Source organism: Tiliqua scincoides, chromosome 4, assembly GCF_035046505.1.
Source record: "Tiliqua scincoides isolate rTilSci1 chromosome 4, rTilSci1.hap2, whole genome shotgun sequence".
NCBI lineage: Eukaryota > Metazoa > Chordata > Lepidosauria > Squamata > Scincidae > Tiliqua > Tiliqua scincoides.
The window spans coordinates 89,177,265-89,201,119 of NC_089824.1; the positions used below are offsets into that span (position 1 = coordinate 89,177,265).

A 23,855-nucleotide genomic window follows, 5' to 3' on the forward strand; every position below is an offset into this window, starting at 1 on the left:
CCTGCAAATAAAAACCCCCAGCTTATTTCTTTGTGTGACTGAGAGAGCAAAATAATGCTTGTGTGAGAGATGTTCTGTTTGGATGCACCACCAGACTGATACATGAAGAAATCCTTTGTTCATGAGCTCTACCCTATTCTAAGAAGTGCCACTTAAAATAACATCTGACATTTTGGGGGCAATTTGCATTAATGCCAGTCACCTGATTTGCTGGAAACCCTGGGGCAAAGCCCTGCACTGGCACACCTATGGTGCCCACCATTGAATCTTACATCTGATGCCAGTACTGGAATCACTGCTTGAAGTCATTGCTTGAATTGTTCATGGTCACCCACACACACGATACACCTTTATTTATTTATTTTATCACATTTCTATCCTTCCTTTTCTCCCCTGTTGGATGCACATCCTGCGCATTATTCATGTGGCATTATACACATCCTGTTCCCTAGTGTGCCATCCTGCCACCACCCCACATGCGCCACCCCACATGGCCTCGTTGAAGCTCAGAATGGCCCCCAGAGCGATTTGGGGATGACCCAGTTTTACAAGAAGTCACCCAAAAACCGCTCCGGGTGTGTTCTTAGTCTCGGAGAGGCCACACAAGGTGGCGCGTGGCCACTCCAAGGCTCAGAAAGCCACCCAGAGCAGTTTTCAGGCAACTTCCAGAAATTGCCCGAAAATCACTCTGGGGGCCATTCTGCGCTGCAGAGACACCTCACAAGGTGACTCATGGCCTCGCCAAGGCTCAGAACAGCTCCGGACATGACTGGAGCTTGCTCCAGTCGCATTCAGAGCAGCTTTGAAAATCGCACATTTCATTGTCCGTGATTTTCAGTATCCATGGGAGGGGGCTGGGAACAGAACCCCTGCAGTTAAAGTGGCCCCATCTGTACTAAGATGTTAAAATTACTGAGCTTGTTCACCGCACACCATTTCACAGGCTGCCGAATGTGAGACAGTACCATGTTGTGTGTGGTTCCTCCTCTGTAGGTTCCTCTATGTCTTTTGAGCTGACAAAAGGGTCAAAGTCAGGAAGAAAAAAGTAGTGACAACAGAGAAATCAGAATTTTTCACTTCCACTTCCCCACTCAAGTCCACCAACCAAACCCACCAGAGCCTGTTTCTGCCTAGTGACCAGAATTTTTGAAATTAGTAATGTGTGCAATTTTCATCGTTACTCAGGTTGGTGATGGTTGCAAAAAAGGATCATGGCAGACTGGATGTGCATGCAATGGGGGAGGGTATGCCCAAGTCTGTGGCTCACTCTCACTTCCTAAGCAATTAAATTGATCCCTGTACCAGAATATAATGAAACCAACCTTAGTGCATCCTTCACTGCATCACATGTCCATGCAATGAAAGGCTCTGTTTTAACAATCACTGTTTTAGCAATCACTACAGATGCTTATTTGATCACAGTTTATACCACTTTCAAATTCTGGGCCAGCCCATCCATGACATGGACAATGCCATTTCTGTTGAGCTGTGGGTGGCAGAGACAGCTGGAGACCTGGGGTGCCCTTCACCTGAGTCTGTCACCTCCTCCCGTCAACCTGTTAGAGACAGAGTTGCACCAATCTGCTTCTTGATTCCCAGTGCACTTCTTCATTTGTTTAAAAGGACCATGTGAAGAAGGGAGAAAGTGAGTGGGTCAGGAAGCTGATTGCCTTTGCCCAGACCAGAAAAATACTGCAAAAGCAGTGGCAATTCATATGCACCAATCTGGCTCCTTTTGCAGCCTTTTTAAATAAAACAGAAAATTCAGGACATGATGGGAGCACCTGGTGTCATCTGCTTTTCTTGTGTTTTTTGTTTGTTTTTTTAAAAAAGACTGTGCAGGAAGGAAATCTATTCTTTGAGGATATTTCCAGGGCAGTTCACAATAAAAACATAATGAACATAAAACAGATGCAGAAGCTATGGTGAGATACTAAGAACACAACTGACTTGTGTTGATTTAATAGTCATTCCCCCTTACCTCTGCCCCAAGGAAAAAAATGAATCTAAAGGAAGTTGGAGTTGGTTTGGAAGTTCTGCCCCCCACATGTTAATGTGGTGGCAGGATGGCACACTAGGGAACAGGATGTGTATAATGCCCTATGAATAATGCACAGGATGTGCATCCATCAGGGGAGAAAAGGAAGGCTAGAAATCTGATAAAATAAATAAATAAATGTGTATCATGTGTGGGTGGCCATGAACCATTCAACCAATGACTTCCTGGTCTATTGAGAACTGCTACTGAGTCCTACCTGGATATAGAAAGGCTGGTGAAGATTGGGCAGAAGGAAGTTTGTGGTTTGCTGGAAATTAGCTGGCTTCAACCAGGTAACCATGATGGAGAATATGCCTGTCCTTCCCATAAGAGTTCATCAAATGGCACAATATCATCACCAACTCTCTCTCTCTCTCTCTCTCTCTCTCTCTCACACACACACACACACACACACACACACACACACACAGAGAGAGAGAGAGAGAGAGAGAGAGAGAGAGAGAGAGAGAGAGAGTCTCTACTTTTGGTGGGGAGGAAGGTGCTCGGTACAAAACCTTGCAAAAACACTAGCACGCTTTCCTACCATGTTTCTAGTTAGGACCAGCCTCTCCCAATTTGTTGACATGTAATGCGTGTCACGCATAATTCTAGGTTATTAAATTCCTGAAGGATGCCATACACAAACTTAATAGATTTTATGCAAATTGTTATATAACAAAATAACAGCAGATGGTACTCATCACATCAGAATCTTTCCATAACAATTTCATATTTTGTTTAAATTAAACAAAACATAACGGTGCCTCAGTGGCCTCTAACTTATTTTAATTTATTCTACCCTACTGCTTTTCTTGCCATTTTCTTGTCCCTCTGCACAGCATTGCAATAAAATATTTGTTTTAATGTTCCTTAGATATTTAGTAGTTTAGTATTTTTGAATGGTACATGGGACTAGTAAAGATATTTGTTTATTCATTTTTTTCTTCCATCAGAGAGAAATCTACTGCTAAGAAAATAGTACATAACTCACCTCACACTGTAGCCTAGAGGAGAGAATTAAAGCTTTACACCAAAAATCTTCAACTAGTATCTTTTTAAGCTCTATTTTTTTTACACATTTCCATAATGTTTTCCCCTTAAAACTCACTTCTTTTCCATCTTCCCTGCCGCTAGCATAGTAAGAAGATAAATGATAGAACAAATCAACCTGAAAGGAGTTATGAAAACAAAACAAAAACATCAGAAATAGGGAGCTAGGGAAAATAAAAACAATATAACTTTATTCTAGCTGCAGAGATTTTGATAGCACACGAGGATACAGCAGTGTGTATATTCCGTTATGGAGCAAATTTCACATGCAGAATAAGAAAGGTAAAGGGAAAAGCGTGTTTTGAGGAATATAGTGTTATCTTTGTGCTTGTAAGGTCATTTGGAAGGTACACAAGCCTGCCTTTTACCAACATTCTGTCCATCACACTCTAGTGCAGCGTTTTCCACACTGTGGGTTGGGATCCACCAGTGAGTTCCAACCTGATTGTTGGTGGGTCATGAAATTGAAACTGACAAGCTGATAGTCGACAAGGAAAACGTACTGAGTCCTATGGAAACTGAGCGGCTTGTGCATGTTGACTTGTGGGTAGGCAAAGGGCCTCAGTTCACTTTGAAGGTTAGGCTAAGTGGAATACAGTGCTACCAGAACTGTCTTGATGTGATGAATGCAGGCCCCCAAAAACACTTGAGAAGTTCCCCCATCTCCAATCTGACAAAAGAAAGTGTATTGAGCCCTATGGAATGTGAATCTGAGCCAGATATGCTTGTTTACTCACAGCTAGGCAAATGTACCTTGGCTCCTATCAAAGTTCAGGCAAAGGGGATGCAAGGCCACCAGAATGATCCCCATCCGATGAACCTGGTGCTCAACAAATGCTCCAGAAAGCATCCCCCCTCCACTATAGCAAAAAGGATAAAAACAGAGGTTGAGCAGCTGGTAGTGAAACAGTGTGCCGTGGCATATTGGTTTGCCATAAATGGCCCATAGGTGTGCCATGGGAGTTTGGAGGAGGGCCATTTGTTAGTAGGGCCATTGGGGGATGAGCCCCCCACCGGCAGTGCGGTGTGCCAAGAAGGCAACCACCACCAGGAAAAGGATCAGGATGAGTGCTGGTGAGTTCTGTCCCCCAAAAATCCTGCAAGCAGCCCCCCTCCCCAAAAGCTGCCTGATTATAAATGTGAGAGTCATTTCAAGCTAGCTCTAGGAAGCTGTTCACTCTTCAGATAATAAAAGTAGAGTCATACTACATGGCCAATTGCTTCATAATTAGATCAGATTGTAATTAGATTTGTGAATTATAAGTTGTACAGGAGTATCTGGTGGGGTCTGGGGGGCACCCTGCAGGGGTGGTGGTGCCACAACCCTCCCCCGTCGCCACTTTTTTGGGGCCTGTTTTTGAGGCCTTAGAATATTTTTAAGGGCTGGGGAGGCTGCCCATGGCCTTCCCAGCTCCCAAAAGGCCTTCCGAGGCCTTCAAAATGCCAAAAAACAGCCCTTGGGGTTTTCCAATGAAAACCAGAAGTGACTTCTTCAGGCGGGGGTGGCATTTTGCAGTCCTATCCTCCTGGGCAGCACCAGGGCCAAGTCTGCCATTGGTATAAACCTTGTGTATTTAATGATTTCAAAAAAGTAAGGCTTGCCATGGGGGAGAAACATATTTCCTCATGCTCCTTTTTTATATACATGAAGAAAGAAAAAAAAGATGTCTTTCTTTCATGGTGGGAGTTGAGGATCACACTATGTGGAAAACCTGCGTGCCAAAATGTTCTAAACAGTCTCAGGAGCCAGAAAACCCCCAGATCTTCTCTCATCTCAGATGCTTAATGCTGTCATCCAAGCTAGCAGAAGGTCTCATATCCCACCCATCTTCTGCCAATGCCAGAGCCTCCCACATCTTTTGACAACTGTGTGAACACATTCAGTACGTAGATGTCATCATTTCTAGAGCATTCTGCTATGCTGCATTTCCAGTTAAAGTGTATAATTAAAAACCAACATACTGTAATTCTAAAAGAAGGGCATTTGTGATGAATTACATATTACACTAAATAATGCAGTGAATGTGCTGTTGATTGAACCATTTGTTTTCATGTTTCATTAATTGAAACTCTGTGTTTTCATATTATGATACAGCTACAAAACAAAGTCACAGGTCAATGGAATCAAGTAACAGGATGTAACATTCTCTGCTTTAAAAAAAAGTTATGTCCTACACATATTTTCTTTGTCATAATGATGCAGTGACTCTCCATTCTCATTTGGCACTTATTTTCTTTCTCTGAAAGTATGTCTTTTACTGACGTTTCAGCCACCAAAGAACCATATATTTCTCTTGGACAATTTGGTATTAAGGCCAGTTGGCCAGGAGTGCCAATTAGGACTAATTGGACAGTTGCATTGAGGATACTGTAAAGGTTGGTTTCAGGGTCATTGAGCAGCTAAGTACACACCATGAAATCTTAGACACACTTACTACGGAGTACATCCCATTGAACTGAGCAGGACTTACATCTTAGACATGTGTAGGATTGCACTGGAAGAGATCCAGACTGAAAGTCAGCACTGTTTTGATTCTTGCTTGCAATGGGATCTAGTCCAGTTGAAGGCAGCATGCAATGTCTTTGACCTTGAAGTCCCATACAGAGTGGAAACATACTTGTTTCCTCAGCATGTTCCATCCATGTGCCCTAATGCCCTTCCCTCCCCAGTCATATCACCTTGGGCAGGAGGTGTGGTCTGGAGGATGAACTGCCGCCTTGCCTGAAGAAGCTAAGCAGAATCAGCTTTGGTCTGGCCTTGGATGGACGACTGCAATGCAGCTGATGGAGCTTCATAGAGGATTGGAGAGGAGTGTGGCAGAGTCAGCTGGCAAGAAATGGATAACGTCTTGAGAGCCAGTCTGAGGCTTGATTTGTGGCTGCCTGTGGAAGCTTGGAAGGCTAGAGCTACAGCCAGGATGGTGAGAGTACTATGAAACATCTGGAAAACTGAGGAGTTCTATAGGTTCCTCTCATAGAATACTTGTAAAAACCCCATTTGAAAATAGGGATAATGGTCAGTCTGCCCATGTAAACCGCCTTGAGTCAATGAGAAAGGCAATATATTAATAGTGTAATGAGGAAATAAAATATATCCCACACTCTTTAGACAATCTTTTAGACTTTCTATTGCCAAGGTCTCTCAGAAGTTGGAACTGTTCTGGAAGTGTCATGCAAACAAGCTAATAGCTATAGGGTAGTTAGCTGATCAAAACATATTATTTCTTATATTTTAGCTCCCTCACATTAATGGCTTCCTAGGTAGCCACTCAAACAGCTGGGCTCCTGGACACACCCAACTTCTGGCCAAATCCTATCCAATTCTCCAGCGCCGGTGCAGTCGGGCCAACGGGGTATGCGCTGCATCCTTTGGTGGGGGGGGGGCATTCATGGAGGCTTCCGCCAGACAAGGGAACATTTCTTTCCTTTCCTCAGAGTTGCATTGCGGCTGCTCTGGCACTGAAAAGTTGGATTGGGCCCTTACTTGTAGAACATAAGAACAGGGTTTTTTTTTTTTTTTGCCAAGAGAACACTTTCAAAATATTTAAAACAGTTTCTGTTTTTTGTTCTACTGTATCTTTTCTCATAGCTGAGAACAATTTGCACATTATGCAAATTAAAATTGGTGTGATGTCCATTATGGTATGGGGCTCTGCCCCCCCCCCCCCGGGGACACAGGGCAGAGGCCTCTTGCCTAGGTGTTGGCTGGTCTGGATCACCAGACAGACAGCAGAGACAGGGAGCTGATGGTTCTGCAAAGTTGGTTTACTTGTGTGAAGCTTTTAAATTCATTGGGGGGGGGGACTTGTTACATTCTGTTACTTCACAGGGTACCACCTAGCAGGAGCACCTCCAGTTCCTCTTCACCAGAGGGCTTCTTGCTCCAGCATGCCACTATAAGTCTGCAAAGGGTCATTCCAGCCCAGGGTCAGTTGAATTGCTGGTTGTCCTGTCCAGGTGCCAGTTTGAGGCCCGTCATACCCAGCTTGGAGTGGCTTTGTTGTCTGTTGGTGCCCCCCCCCCAGGGACTATCATCCTGGCCTACCATTTTATAGTGTGTAGTTCACACTCCGTTTTTTGACAAGGACTGCCACCTGTTGCAGATCGCCAACATGGCAGGCCCATAGCCAGGACTCTAGAGATGGGGGGGACTATTTTTTCGGGGGGGGGGAATTGTGTTGGGTGTCTATACTGGTGTGCAAAATAAAGGGATAAGCCCTTTAAGGATAAGGGAGAAACATCAAAGATCCGTAACTGCCCCAAATTTCATGAAGAGAATTTTTTTTTTTTTTTTTTTGGGGGGGGGGGGTTTATTGAAACACATATTCATTATCTGTAAAGCAATGTAACAATAATTTGCATAGAATCAATGCATCTCTGTATGCAATGTAAAATGTATTTGTCTACATCGAAATAACATGCAACATATCCTTTCATTTTACACACCAGCACCATACACAGGTTTGCATCCCTGCAAAAGTAAAACATATCACTGTGATACAGGTAGTATTTGCTTGTATTGAAAGCCTTTCATTAGCTGATGACACATTGCTGATACATTGAAACATACTAAAATAAAATTTATTTACATCAAAGCAAGAGGAAAGATATGCAAGTCAAATACCGTAATGCCATTGGAACATTAGTTTTTTTCAATAAAAACTTTACTTACAAACTTTTAAAAAAGCAAAGTACAGAAGATTTGAATTATTGAATCTACCTAGTAGAGCTGAATTCTCCTATCTTTCTGAGAGTTGAATCTCCTTAGAATCAGGGGTGGATCCAATGTCTGTATGGGGGGGCCTTGAGCACCACCTTCAGAGCCCAGGTCAACCAGATGGATAGATCTGGGCTCCAGGTCTACCAACCGGGTAGATCTGGATTCCTAATTGAGCTTTTAGCCTCTGTAGCTATTTGCTGGGTGGGTAGACCTGGGCTCCCTCCTGTACTTGGAACCCGGTCTACTTGCTGGGTATACCTGTGTGCTACCAAAAGGGCTGTTTTGTTTGGGGGAATTATTTCACTGCCCTTATTGGAAAATTAGGACCGTAGACTGGATAAGATGGTGTAATGCAGAGAAATTTCCTTTTGCTGAAAGAGGAGACTGAGAGAAAGATAACTTTCAACAAAAGATTATGGTTTATTACAAAAGAACAAAGGTAAAAATAATGCACATGGAGAAATGATATTTCTTGGTCCTAATGCTTGAATCCAATGAACCTAGCTTTCATGGTGGTTGCATGTGAAGAGTATTTGGAGCATCCGAGGAAATCAGAAAAAGGAAGGGGTCCCTGCTCTGCCAACCCCAGCTGCTAACTAAAGATGTGGAGAGAAGGGGAGAGAAGAAGGGAAAGAGTTCCAGGCACAAGATAGTTACCTGTCCTGTAGAGCAGTTGGAGTGGCGGGGGGGGGGGGGTAGAGTCCTGTGAAAGGACCCTCTGACACAACACAGATGTGTTGGGCCTTGGAGAGAGAGAGCATGTCAGAGGAAGCCCTCTCTTATAAGGGATTGGGAGACAGACTGAGCTGGATAGTAGCTTGGTTGCTAACACAAGGCCGGGTGCTTGGAGTATGTATACACTTGAATGGGGATCAGAATGTCAGTTATCCAATGGGGTCAACGGCTGGCTTCCTAGAAGGGGGAACTTACAAAGACTGAGTGGACACTCAGGCAGCAACACAAGGCAGTTCAAGTTTGCATACAGTAATGTAGGAGATGCTTAAACAGCAATTGGATTAAAACACAAGACTTCCTTCCACAATGTGTGACTATGGGGGGGTGGTGATTGCATAACCATGAGCTTGTGGCTTGTGGCTTGACTAGAGTCCTGGAAATGTGGCCTGTATGCTGGGAGAACAGTTTAGCTTGCATGATATTATAACCAATATAGAAAATCACAGTTACAAGGCAAATGGGATTTTCATGTTACATGGGTTCCTGATTGAGTTTATAGCCTCTGCGGCTGTTTGCTGGGCAGGTAGAGCTGGGCTCCCACTTGGACTTGAAGCCATACTAGACAGAAAGAGGACAGGCCCAAACAGCAGAAATGGTCCATATAAAATCTCAGAGGCCAGACCCATGGTTTCCTCTCCACCCCCCACCCCCAAAGAAAGGCCCTTCCTGGCCCAAACAGCCAAAATGGTGCATCCAAAATCTCAGAGGCCAGACCCATGGTTTCCTCTCCCCCCCCCCTTCCTGGCCAAAACAGCTGAAATGGTGCATCCAAAATTTCCTGACTGCTCACCCCCAAATGACACCAGAGTCAGCAGCAGCCTTCAGGGTCCTGCAAAGTGCTTGCACAGCCACTCAGCTCACAGGAGGGAAATGGAAGGCACTGAACACATTCCCTCCAGGCTTTTTCATGCCTGCTTCTCTGGTGTCCTGTGACTATCAGCAGATTGCTATGGTTGTCCCGTAAGGTGAGTTACTGAGCCAATTGGAGGAGGCTGCCTGCGGGGAGGGGCTGAGCTCTCAAGGAACAGAAGCTAAATTGGAGGACGTTCAACCACATTTACATGACAAGTCTGGAAAAAATGCCGGGGGGGGGCAAACTGCTGGCTCGGGGGGGCAAAGTCCCCCCCCCCCAGCTACGGCCCTGCAACATGGCCTTTTGCACACCCAGTAATTGGTGTAATAAAGTAACAAAAGAATGCCTATTCATGTTCTTCTGCAATTTTAATCCTTTCTTGCATGCTGCCATATGATTATATTTTTGGCAGCTCCCCTCAATCTACAGTTGTAGTTATAACAGCATAAGCACACTCTTCCATTCCAACAGCTGCAGACAGCAATCCTCGTTGCTGGCAACCTTCAGTCTCGAAGGTTGGTTGGCAACCTTCAGTCTCGAAAGACTATGGTATAAGCCTACAGCACTTGGTATTCCCAGGCGGTCTCCCATCCAAGTACTAACCAGGCCTGACCCTGCTTAGCTTCCGAGATCAGACAAGATCAGGCATGTGCAGGGTAACAGTTGCAGCAAGGTGTACAAACACAAAAGGAGGGGTCAGAAGTGGTGGCGCAATAGGGTCACCTACTTCTCTACTTGCAACTGTTGATTCCTTCCCCAAGCAGGTGTTCTTGATGCTTCAGTGTGTTGGCTGTATTAACTGGGAAAAGATACCGCAAGTGATGCAGAGACAGACCTATAGGAAAAGCTGAGATGAGGTATCTGCGAGAAGCTATACTAAATAGAGTTGCACAGCAGTGCTATATTTGAGAAAAACTTGGCTTAAACATTTTTTTTCTTTAAATTTAAACTCTATACAAACATTTTTGTAGCTGGCAAATTTGGTTAGCAAGGGCATCTATTTCTGTCCCCGAGGCTCTGGGCTCTATTAAATATGTTTTTCTTTACTTTGGCTGACAAGATGATTGAACGTACAATTTGTGTTTGCAGAATATTGTGTCACAGTAAAACGCCTAGGTTATTTATATAAGTTAATGTTACATGATTGCATTGAGAGTGTCCTGTTTTAAGCCTGAAAAGAATTCCAAGTGAAATCCTGAGTATAAAAACCAAAATCTTTCTTCCTTCCCAGTCATTCTAGAAGTATAAGCACAGCCTCAAAGGATGATCTTCTCCATGTTCAAGGGCTGCAGTGCTACTGCAATGAGATGTTTGGCTAGCCTTTTGAAAGTGTGGTACTGGAAGAATGAGTTAGTCAGGATGCATCTCAGCACACCTTCTGTCGTTACCTATAATCTACTGAGCCAGAAAGCAAGCAATCCAAGAGGGGATAGAGCAATCAATGGACAAAAAGAAGTGGCAAGAGAAAGCAGAAAGATATAAAAATATTTAATTTGACATAGAAGGTAGCTTTTCCTGATGCATTTCAGTTAGCAGAGCTGATGAGATGTGAGCACATCTTCTTTCTCTGGCATGCCTCAGAGCTGAAATCACTAAAAATGGCCAAAGTTGCATAGTGACCCTGGCCCTATACCTGGCACTAGATACCCACCCTAGAACATTGGTTGGACTTCATGAACCTCCAGCTTCCTTAGTACACTCTTGGTGTGTCCTCCATGGAACAAATCCCACAGTCCTGGGGGAACATGAGCATTGTTATTACATGTGTCTTAGAGCACCTGTGGTAACTCCTGCTAGACTAGGGGCCCAATCCTCTGGTTGCCCTGTGCTGCTGGAACTCACAGTATGAAAGCTGGGTTGCGGCTGGTGCTGCACACGTGGCAGTGGGTCAAGGAAGCTCTGCTGGCCCTGGTTGTGGGGCCACTTGTCCCACAAACAGGTGGTGAGGATTCACCACTTGTAGGGAGAGGGAGTAATGGGGCATTTGAGGGGAGAAAACATGAAGAAAGTAAGGGAAGAAGGGGATTATCCAGTGGCAGTTGTACATGGTAGGGCCCCCATTTTTCAGCCAGTGGCTCCCCTCAGCCAGTGGCTCAGACTATGCCACGTATATAGTTGGTGTAGGTCTAAGGAGAACTATGGGCCATCAGGGGGCCTATACAGAGCTAAGGAAAAAATATTTCCCTTACATGGCCAATTTAGGCCTGATCATCCCCCCCCCCCCACACACACACCCTCTTGATCACCCACACCCCCAATCACCAACTGCCCAAACACACACACCATAGCATGCAATCTGTGCCTCTGTGGTACACCTGCATGCTACGGCTTAGTGGGGGATAGGATTGGGCTGTAAGGCAATTAGCAGGATAGCGGTACTGCTTGCTGTGTGCATCTGGCTTGTGGCTCAGGTGAACTTGAGTTTGGAATGGACAAACTAGACCAGGGGGTACTTAAAAATCCAGGTTCAAAACCCTGCTCAGTCATGGAGCTTCTTGGGTGACCCTGAGCCAGTCACTGTCTCTCAGCCTCACCGACAACCTCACCAGGGTTGTTGTGAGGAACTTGTACCCTGAGCTCCTTGGAGAAAGTGTAATATAAAAATGAGATAGATAGATAGATAGATAGATAGATAGATAGATAGATAGATAGATAGATAGATAGATAGATAGATAGATAGATAGATAGATAGATAGATAAAAGAATAGGACTTTTTTTTTCCTACAGTGATATCTTTACATTTCTCTACAGTATCTTCTGTTCAGGTACTTTTCTCTCTGGGTTTTCAGGAAGCCTCATTCCTGAAATGTAGGTTTGAATACCTACATTTTTCTCCCAACTTGTTGGACATTTCAGATCTGCAACTACTGGGCATATGGAGTTAATTGTCTTTAAAACCAGGGAGGGAGAAACAACTCATTTTAAAACTAGAAAGCGAAAGATGAAGACATCACAAGAAAGATGAGTAAAATAAAAGAAGGCATCAAGATAAACAAAAACAAGTCAGGCTGGGGAGAGAGAGAGAAAATAAAAATAAAAAGTATGGAGGCAACAAGATAACATGCAAATGAAAAGGGAAACAACAAGGGACTGCTGAAAAGGAGCAGGAATGAATGGGATGAAATACAAAAGAAAACCCGAGACAGCAGGAAATGGAACAAATAGAAATTAGGCTCATTGAAACAAGCAACATGTTCTATAATGCAAGAGAAGGGGGGGGACGGACACATACATATATTCCTTCCAACCTTGAAAAAAAAAAAATCTACAAATAAATATTCATTTGCAAATTTAACTCTTTAATGGCTAGTTTTTACTAACCCAATGCATTACAAAACCATTCTGTTATGCACGACATGACCAAGCCAATGCAGGCGTCTCTGTTTCAGCAGTGAATACATGCTAGGGATTCCAGCACGTTCCAGGACTGTGTTGTTTGGAACTTTGTCCTGCCAGGTGATGCCGAGGATGCGCCGGAGGCAGCGCATGTGGAAAGCGCTCAGTTTCCTCTCCTGTTGTGAGCGAAGAGTCCATGACTCGCTGCAGTACAGAAGTGTACTCAGGACGCAAGCTCTGTAGACCTGGATCTTGGTATGTTCCGTCAGCTTCTTGTTGGACCAGACTCTCTTTGTGAGTCTGGAAAACGTGGTAGCTGCTTTACCGATGCGCTTGTTTAGCTCGGTATCGAGAGAATGTGTGTTGAAGATCGTTGAGCCAAGGTCGTGAGAATGGATGATGGCCGGATCCCAAAGGATCTCCTTTCCCAGTTTGAAGAGACACTTTGCCAACAGTCTGAGGCTAAGAGGCAAAGAAGGAAGGCCCATAGCCAGGGAGACAGACCAGGGACAGACTGCACTTGCTCCCGGTGTGGAAGGGATTGTCACTCCCGGATTGGCCTTTTCAGCCACACTAGACGCTGTGCCAGAACCACCTTTCAGAGCGCGATACCATAGTCTTTCGAGACTGAAGGTTGCCAATACTGGTCTGTTATGCAATGCAATGGAAAAGCCACTTAAAAACCTTACCTCTCTGAGGATGCCATGTCCTAGTTATGATTGTCAAGCCAAGAATATAAGATTAGGCTCTATGTAAAAGAGAAATCTAATAGACCAAGGGGAGCCTTTAGCGCCTTTCTTTTTTACATTGTATTTTCCATAATCGTGTTACACCACAGGGACAAAGCAGGCTGTATAACTGAAGTTCCAATATACAAGTGCTAGAGAGAGAGAGAGAGAGAGAGCATCAACATGCATTTGTTGTCATTATTTCAGGGCAGCTAACAATGAGGGTCAAGGTTTTAGTACTCCAAGTTATGCTATTAATTCCTCCTTGAATTTCCACATGTACATTGGTTTTATATTATGAAGCTATTCAGATGTAGCCGCAAACTATGTTGTGGCTTTATAAGCTGGCATGCTCCTTAGGCGTGTACATTCCCTCTTTCTCTTTCCCAATGAGATTAGACACTTCTGGTCTCAATTTGGGGAAAATTGTAGTCTGAAAGTGATTAATTCATGTTCATTCTTGTACTACACACAAAAACACTGCAGCCTTTTTGGTTCATTAGTTCATACTTATCCTTCATGAGTGCGCTACTCTCAGGCTACGCTGAATTAGTGAAATTGCTTTATTTGTAGAAAAAGAGAATTACTTTGTTGGTGATGTAGGTAATGCCTTCGTCTGATTTAAATTAAATAAATCCTCTGCCTTATACATGGCATCAGGAGCTTGTCTGTCTGGTTTACAGAAGAAGCAAGGCTTGATGCTATGAAATTATACCAATGAAACAAAATAGCTTGCTTATTCTTAAATTAGCAATACTTTTGCCTGAATCATGAATAAATTAGGCAGAAGTGATTAATTACAGGGTATTTGTTAGGGATTTTTATTGGCACGTTCTTCATTAAAAAAAATTGTTTACCTTTCAAGAAATGTCTTTCTGTATACAGCATCTAAAATGATGCAGGTGTTGTAACAGATTAGAAAACAAACACAGGTCTTGTCTTTAGGCTTACTATCTAATAAACATGGTACAAAAGGGGGAAAGAATGGTGGCAAAACCAAGTCAATTCAGGTACTGAAGCTTTCAAGTTACATAAGGACCGGTTGGAATCGCTATTGAGAAGGGAAGAGTCAAACAGCAGGTGGTCTCAGCTGGAGAGGACCATGCTATCTCACCACTTTCTCAGCTGCAGCTAGGTGGAATGGCCTTTCAGTCCAAGAAAACCATTAAACAAATAAAACAGCAGCCTTTTTCAACATCAGCAGATCATAAATGGGAGCCACTAATATAGGCCAATAAAACCATTAAAGCCTGGAATAAGATGGTTGATTTTATCTGTCATAGAAATGATTAAACTGTAAAATAATAATAATAATACTGGTATTATATAGCGCTGGTATTATATAGCGCCTTTCTGGTCATCGGATTACTCCTCTGACTTTATTCAAGGCGGTTCACACAGGCAGGCTATCTCTAAACCCCTGAGGGGATTTTTACAATAACAGAAAGGTCAAGTCTTTCAAGAACCACACAACATTTCAGATGGATCTTTCAAGGTCCGGTCTCACTTCTGGCCCCCCGTTGCCTCCCACACTGGCTGACAAGCAGTTCCTTCATCTCTCACTTGAAGGGCGGCCAGGGCGTTTCTTTGCTCACACCAAAGAGCAGGTGGAATAACTCAGCTGTCAGCCGCTTCAAGGTCTTGCCATTCACAGAACTGTCGGTGGCCTCAAACTGGTGACCTTCAGATGTTATCTTTGGGCTAATGGAGACTCTACCCTCTAGACCAGACCTCCTGCCCATAAAATAAAAGACCAGGCAAACCGATAAGGGGAGGAAGTTATAGCAAGATGCCACCAGCAAAAAGACCCTGTCCCTGTGTTATATCCTCTTTTTCCCAACATGTCTGCAGTCTAACCTAACTTCATTTTGGTTCCCAGTTGGCATTCCTAGGAGCAAGGCCAGACTTTGCTCTGCAAGGGGCCATGTAATAATGAAATCTCAGGAAAGATCAAGTTAATTAGGGGCCATTAAGAAGAAGGAAGGCTGCAGTGCTATGGGGCATTGTATATCCCCCCCTTCTGATTTTGCAGATGTGGGTGCTTCATCTTTACAGACCTTTGCTGCAAGCACAAGTCCTGCTGCACAATAAATTAAGTTTCAAACTGCCCAGTGGCCTGACCTCCTGGACCCTCTGAATGATGCCCATGCCAAGAAGTCTCTCCCATCAACAACCGGAACCTGGATGCAACTTCCCTGATTGGAGAGCCATCAAGCATTTTGTGTGCTTCATACCCAAGAGAAACTCCAAACATCTTTGTTTACCCAGTATTTGCCCTTTTGTTCTAGAACTACATTGCTAATTCCCCCAATTTGTTTTAATTTGAGTAATTGTGTGTGCATGCCACATGTAGGAAGACACATGTGCATGTGAATCAAATCCCAGGTGTTGGCAGCACCTGATAGCTGCCTGTTCTACCTCAGAAGGTGGAAGTTTCTGGACCCCTGATAAACATCTCAATAACCAGACAGGGGACAGGTATGTTGGTCCCCAACAGTTCAGGGATTTGAACAACATTTAAGAACCAGCACTCTGAGTTGTGCCTAGAAACTAGCAGTCACCGACACTGCATTATGAAAAGATACTTGACAGAGATTTTTCTCGGAAAAATGGAAGTTTCAACTATACATTTAATGTTTCAGTATTCGCTAACCAGACAGGGGTCTGCTGAGTTCATTATTCGGAAACAACTATCTCTTGTATTAATTAAATAGAATTTTTTTTTTTTCATTCAGTGAGATGTGTTGCAACTATTGTGAATTAGGCCAGAGATCGACCTTATTTACTAATTACTCAAAAGATGTTGCCTATTCCTTGAATGAAGCATAGTTTACCTATATTATGTATGCAGCTATTTCCAAAGTGTGCCACTGTGATGTAGTGGCTAGAGCAGTGGTTCTCACACATTTAGTATTGGGACCCACCTTTTAGAATAAGATTCTGTCAGGACTCACAGGAAGTGATGTCATGATCGGAAGTGACATCATCAAGCAGGGCAATTTTTTGTAATCCTAGGCTGCAATCCTACCCACACTTACCCAGGAGTAAGTCCCATTTACTGTCATTGTTAAAAGAATATACATAGTAGCTTGTTAAAAGTACAGGTCTGTCACATTTCCCCAAATGCAGTCACATACCATGGTAGTAACATGCCTAATATATTAAAAATAAAATATTGAAATGAATGGGGACCCACTTGAAATTGGCTCATGACCCACCTAGTGGGTCCTGACCCACAGTTTGAGAAACACTAGGCTAGAATGTAGGGCTTGATTTTTGAAAGCCAAGTCTCTGCTCAGCTTTGAAGTTCACCTTGGAAAAGTCACATGCTCTCAACCAAATGTCCCTCATAAACTTGTTATGACTCTTTGTAGCAAGTGTGAGATATAATTGGTAGTAGATAATACTAAGGCTGTGACTGGTACAAAAACAAACAATGAATTTCACTGAATTTTCAGAATGAGCTGAACTTTTTCTGTATCCAATTGGGAAAGCACATTAAGACATAAATTTTTGTTTTATTCTCTTTTTATCCCTCTTTTCGCTGCTTATTGGACTCATATAGGATTGCAATTCAATAAGGCAGCCATCAATGGAAAGAATAAAAACAGTAAACAATAAAGCAGGGCATGAAATCACAACACCGCAGAAGAAAACATTTATCACAGTCCTTGAAACACTGTCTGGAAGAGAAATGCCTCCATGTTACTTTTAAAAATGATTGTGGATTGAGACACAAACCACTGAGTAGTGACAGCAGTGAATTTTGGAATGCAAACTCCTCAATTTTACAAAAGAGACTTGTGGAGAGTTATAAGATAGCAAAGTGATAATCACTGCATGCGTCTTCCACTCCCTCGAGCCTACTGCCAAAGAACCCAGTCTAGTCAGTGCTCCAGTGGCAGCCATCTTTGTCCTCCAGTGTTGCTGGAGGAAGAAGGGGGAAACATGTGGTCCACCACAAATGGAAGAGTTTTGGGTTTTGTTTACGGAATGATGAAAATGCTCACCATATCAAAAACAAATATGCATTTTTAAATGTTTTTTTGCAGTTTTTAAAGTGTTTTTTGAACACTGGGAAGAAAAGTTACAATGCAGTCTTCTCTCCCCATGCTAGTTCTTCACGAAGGGAGTCCTTCTATGTGATTTTCCTATCTGCAACCCTAAGCCATAAAGTTCATTCTGCCAGCTCAGAACTCCTCCACCTCATTCTGTTCAAGTGCCAACCAGGCCTCATTTACATATATTTCAAGAACTGCGGGTGTACTTCCCTTGACTTTAAATAGTTCTCATTATATATTATCAACCACTGAAAAAAGAGAAGTTTTTACTCCATTAATTCCAGGGCTGTCTCCAAACAAATCCACTGGCTGCTGTTGAAGACATTAAACATCTGCTGCCCAGAACCTCGAAGCAACTTTGGAGGTTTTACCTGACATTTCTTCCTTGTTAATTCAATACATTTGACAATCAGTGACATAGTAACAGTGCACCTTCCGCTATATATCAGCTATAATACGTATGTGGAAGCAGAACCGATCTGCCTGTGGGCTGCTGTACAAGAGAATGTGTTCAGGCTCCACGTTACACTTTGGGCTTAACTCAGTCATATAGTTTTCAACCCAAGTCACCACTTCTGAGATTACAATACAACCGGATGCATTGAGGTTTTTTGACCAACCGAGAATACAGGCTTTCTGCTTCACTGCACTACCAATTTCATCATCAATTAATGCAAACTCAAAGATGGTTCATTTCATTCAATGAGAGTCACTACAAATTGGCTGCTTGTTGGTTAGCTTATAGCCCTATTCATATCTGCCTCCATTATGAGTTCAGTGATTACATGGAGGGGAAGCAGAACCACATCCACTGCCCCCCTTGCTTTCATGAGTTCAGATAAAGGTCTGCAAAGGAAACATACCACTGAACACACATTGGCTCTACGTATCCAGTGTTTCTGATTACATGGACAGCCTATGTTCGTATGCATAGGGTCCCCTGGCTTATAATCATCTGAGAGACAAGCAGACAAGGCCAGCTGGAGAGATTTTGCTTTTCCCCTTTCCCCTGTTCAGTGGATGTGTGGAGGAAAGGTGTGAACAGTGTTTGTGAGCCAGTTCACAGACTATGCTATTCATGAATGACCATGCTAATCCATTTCCACCATCTCCACATGTTTGGAACCTAAAAGGAGAAACCCCCCTCCCCAGCTATCCTAGCCATCTGCTGGTCTCCAGAGTGACTTCAGCCACTTCCACCACCCCCTTTTCAGAGTAACCAGTAAAACAGATTGCTCAGCAAGAATCTAAAACAGAGGTGGCCAACCTTTCAACTGTAGGCTTCCTGGACTTTTAAAAATTTGTGCAGAAGAGAAAATTTCAGCTTGTTATCTGTAGAAGAGGGAATTTCAGCAGGGGCAGCTGCTGAAATTTCCTCTTGTACACAATTGTTATAGATCCAGAAGCCCTAAAGTTGAAAGGTTGAACACCCCAATCTAGAGCATCTCACTGCTAGTTTTTTGGGGGTGGGGGTGTTCATTTTCTAATGAATGCTTCTTGATTTTGTTACATATTATTGCTGATGGGTAGACTTTTTTTTTTTTTTTTAATCTTTCAAGTACAAAAATTGACAAATAGATCTGGAAGGGGTGGGAGTCCTATGACCCTCTTTGGGCCTGTTCCTGATCCATTTGTTTTTCCCATTACCACACAGTGAGGAGCTCTTTCTCCCAGCAATCAGAGCATCTGGAGCATCCCAGTGACCCAGCAATCTTCCTAAAATCACCTTATCTCCTCAGCAGTGGAAAATCAGCTTTGGTGACTTCCATCTTTCCCTCATCAATGTCTTCCATTTATATTCCCAGGGTCTATCACAGGACTGAACCAGGAGAGTGCCTTTCTTACTGTTTCTAGGGAAGATTCAAACAGTCACCTGGCATGAGTCTTGACTTGGCTTGATAGTTACCAGGCTAATTATGAGATTCCCTGTGTCCACACATGAGGCTAAGCTGTGCACGTGTGTATTATCTCTCCCCATTTCTTCTTCAGCTGAATACTTTGTGGTGTTAGAAAGGTGAGTTACTTCTCACAAACTCATCAGTTCTTTCTTTCTTCAAGAAACAGCAATAAGCTGGGGCAAGAGGGCTGCGGGATCGTGACAAACAGTCTACTTCCTGCTGTGCTAGCTGTTTCCTTTTCATATCTGACAAGTACCTTGATTGCATTTTGTTCAAACATAATATGAAACATCTTTTCTCTGTCAACTCCAGTGGTTTGCTTCAAATATTGTGTATCAGGCTTTCTGTGCTAGCCTTGCAGTTATATTTAATCACTGGGAGTATTAAAAAAAAAACAAACACATCCCTATGTATGGTTATATTTCAGCTTATTTTTCCCAGCTCCTCACATTCCCCCCAAAGTCATTTTCTTTTATTGCTACCTGGCTGGGGGTGGAGTCACGTTTACAGAGAAAAGTGGGTTTGCTTCCCAGAGATTATCTCTGCTGAGTGAATATGTTCAGATCCAATACTCGAATCAGTGCCCTGGAAGAATACAAGGACATGTTGGGAATGCTACATAGCTGCATGAGTAACAAGTACACAGTGAAGGTGTAACGTAGTCAAAGGCATTGCCTGAAGCACCAAATGACAGTTGGGTGAATTAGTATCTCTTGTCCTTGACTTTAAATTTGGTTCTGCTTCAAATCTTCCTGATATAAAACTTGATAACTGTACCTGTGAAGCAAATAGATTAATGCCTTTCTGCTTTGCTGGATAGAAATGACAGAGTGGTATCATTCTGACTGTAATAGTGCTGTCTCTCCCCTCCCCCCTTAAGACCATAAGAAGAGCCCTGCTGAATCAGACCAATGAAACCTATCCGATGTTCGGTGACAAAGTGTATGGATGAGAGATCATTTCTCCCTTTGGTTAGAATTTCTTCCTCCTTCCAAAAAGGATGCCAGCCAATCAGTAAACACTTAGCGAGCATAATGACATCACAGTGCTATACAGATAGTCCGATTAGGTATGTGTGGTTGTCACTGATGATAGACAAAGACCTTTCTGTACCCCTTGGGAACCAGTAAGCAAGCCCCTTCAGCTATCCAGTAATATACAAAAGTCAAGGGAGAAAGTTTCCCCCTTAACTTTGCAGAACAGTGGTCCTACATGCACCCAGTAGCAGTGATAGCACCCAATGCACCATCAGGGACCAGATGATCAGGGGGGATCAGGTGCAAAATTTTGACTCGGATCCCCCAGCAGCTTGACACTAATGCTGCTTTAGCGCATCAAAGTCAAAACACCCTGTTTTGAACCTGTTAGCCACTGGGATAAATCTGACATTGATACTGAACAGAAAAGCTCAAAAAGGCGAGCTTTTCAAGATTTCTCCATTCGGATCAGACCTCAACACCAGCTATATGGCTCTCCTAATACCTGATTAGTTAAAAGTGAGTTAATATAAACATCATATTATAGTAAAAAGTGAGTTAATATACACATCACAATATGTGGAGCTTCTTTTGAGCAACCGATGTTCAAAGGCAGTTCAAAAACGTGTTTTGTGCCCCTGGAAAGGATCTATGTTTTTGCCAGAGGCTCCATTATTATCCTATTGTCCTTTTTCTTATACTTCTTCAGAGCTGCTTGGTACAGTCTAGTATCTGAGGACATGATGCAGGGCTAAAAGGATGAATTACTTTGACCCTGTGTTGCAGTTACTATGTGCATTTTCCTCTATAATGGCCATGTGTATCCTCCTTTGGAAAATAAAAGTGTCTATTCCCTCTCTCCTTCATGGACTGTGTAAAAGTCTGCAGTTGTGACTATTTCTTGCATATGCTGTTCAGTTGAATCTAGTAGAGGCTGTTATATGACTAACCTGGGTGTGGCACCTGCAACCAACAGCTGTACCTGTTTTATATTCATTATAAAAGCACCGTTTACTTAGGTATTTATTTTGACCAGTTAATGTACATTGACTGCGCTATAGTATTAGTATTAATAAAATCTTTGTTTCATCATCATTGTCTTGCAGCTGTCTGAAACAAAGGTTATTCATCGGCATTGTGGTAAGCCCCGCTTGAATTGCCGCAATGCACTTGAAGGCAGTCCAAAAATTTCAGCTGGTATATGGCACAGCAGCCCAATTCTTTAGTCACAGGGACTGTATTTCCCTTTCCCCAAGAGTGAAAGAGCTTCATTGACAGCCAATTTGTTTCCAGGCTCAGGTCAAGGTGCTGGTGCTGATCTTTGAAACCATAGATGGCCATGCTTGGTTTGCATATTTATTTAGTTGTTGTTATTAATTTAGCGACTGCAAAGGACATTTGCAAACTCCATTTTGTGCCAACTCCATTTTGAGTTCAAAACTCCATCTTGAAGCACTTGGAGTGATCATCAGAGGGGGAAAAGGACTATGTATCCCACTACAATGGGAACAGCTGCTAATTGGAATTGTTCTCAGGAGAACCTGATAACTCCTGGGTCATCAGGCTGACCAAAGTCTTTGAGGCTGAGCCATTAGGCAGTTCTAATTAAGAACTGGCTACAGCTGTGATTTACTCAATGGTAGGCTACTCACAGAAAATTGCCTCATTCTTCTGGTTCTTCTGAAAAGCTCTGGACTGTGATTGGCCAAAATCTTTGAAGGGGGGTGCATTTGGTTGGATAAGGTCTTTCTTTGTGGTAGTTGGCTATGCCAATGGGAGAAGTTTTGGATTCAGAGGAAACTAAGGGCCCAATCCTGAACTGGGCCAGTGCTGAGCTCCAATGGTAGCACTGGGTTTCGCAAATGTGCCATAAGGCATGTCTGCGGCACCCTGCACAGACTCAGTGCCGGCCCAGCGCCAGCCGGACACTGCCCAGAGGTAGGTAAGAACTGGGAGGAGGTGTTCGTCGGTGGGGGAGGACAGGGCAGTGGGAGAAACAGGGGTGGGACCATTGGAAGTCCTGACACAGAGTCGAGAGACTCTGTACTGGCAAAATAACTGGTGCGGACTTGAGAAACCCCATTGCAAGGCTAAAGTCCCCTTCCCCCAAGGAGACATCCAGTGGCCTCACTAGTGCCACTGGATGCAGCAGTAACTGGAAGGAGCTGCTACCTTCAGGATTGAACTGTAAGCCTTATAGGATAGGACTTTTGCTTCTGTTATTTTCTGTTTGTGTACAGTATTCCAAAGTTCTTAAGTGCTTGTATTTTTATCTTATTCTTTCATAAACATTTACGCTTTTCAGCAGTGTCTGATTACTGAGTGGGACAGCATTTTTTTTAACTAAATCTGAATCCTTTTCCAACTAGTGCTAAATCCTAACTAAATCCAGTGCTGATCACAAAGCCCCTGTACAGTGTTTTTTGCCAATGGTCAGGTGGGGTGGAATTTCTTTGGCTTGGGGATTTCTTTCTTCACTGAGAAGTTGACCAAAGGCCCACCTGGCAAAGTCAATCCTTGACCCTAGTTTTCAATGACAGTAATTGCACCCAATGCAACATATGGACCTAGGCAGGGGGTACCATGGAGAACTTTGTCCCAGAGCTCCCAGAAGCCTGGCACCAGCACTCCTTTCCTGGCTTTGTACCACAAATGTGGAATCTGTTCCCTTGGGAGGGCCTCTATTGGTCCAAATCTTTGTTCACATTTTGAAAGATTATGAATTTTCCTTTTTCTAAAGGTGTCTGGAATGGTATGGTGCTGTTTTAAAGCTGCGCTGTGTTAATTGCATTGTTGTGATGATTAGTTGTGCTTTGTTGTTTTTATTGATACTGACTTTATTTTCTGAATTTATAGCTTGCTTTTTATCTCTTCATATCCTGTAATATTTCAAAATCAGAAATAGGGAACCTCCTGGGAATTTGTAGTACTTGTGCCAAGGTCACTGTTTTAACTCCACCTCCCCACCCAACTGCACATTGCCAAAGACACTTCTCTTCTTGATGTATCCTAGATTCATTTATTGTGCAGTCACCATTCATGTACCTGGTTGTAAAAATTGGGTGTGTTACTAAACGGCCTTAATTGTTTCATTAAAAAAAAAAAAAAAGTTTAGAATATTGAATTTCATAATGGATCTGGATTTACTTACTGCAGAATAGCAGCAACTCAAAACAAATTCAAAATTTACTATCTGGATAAACCAATGTGGAGGGGATAAAGAGTAGGGAACTAGAGAACTGGTACTTAGTGTCTTTGCACATGTACATGTACATTTATGTGCATTACAGTCAAGATACGCCCACACTTCCACTTAGATGTAACTTTAGAGGTTGGGGGAAGGTACATACATGTATGATAACACAATTTTCAGAAATTCTTCCACAGTGTCTTACCAGAGACAAGTATTTCAAAAACAGGCACTGTTCCTAATGAGCAAACGTAGTCAGATCATATAGA

At 43.1% G+C, this 23,855-nt stretch overlaps 1 pseudogene; it reads right to left on the minus strand.

The window, feature by feature from the left end:
• Window positions 1–9,950: 9,950 nt before the first annotated feature.
• Window positions 9,951–10,070, minus strand: LOC136650214 (5S ribosomal RNA; annotated as a pseudogene).
• Window positions 10,071–23,855: the final 13,785 nt, after the last annotated feature.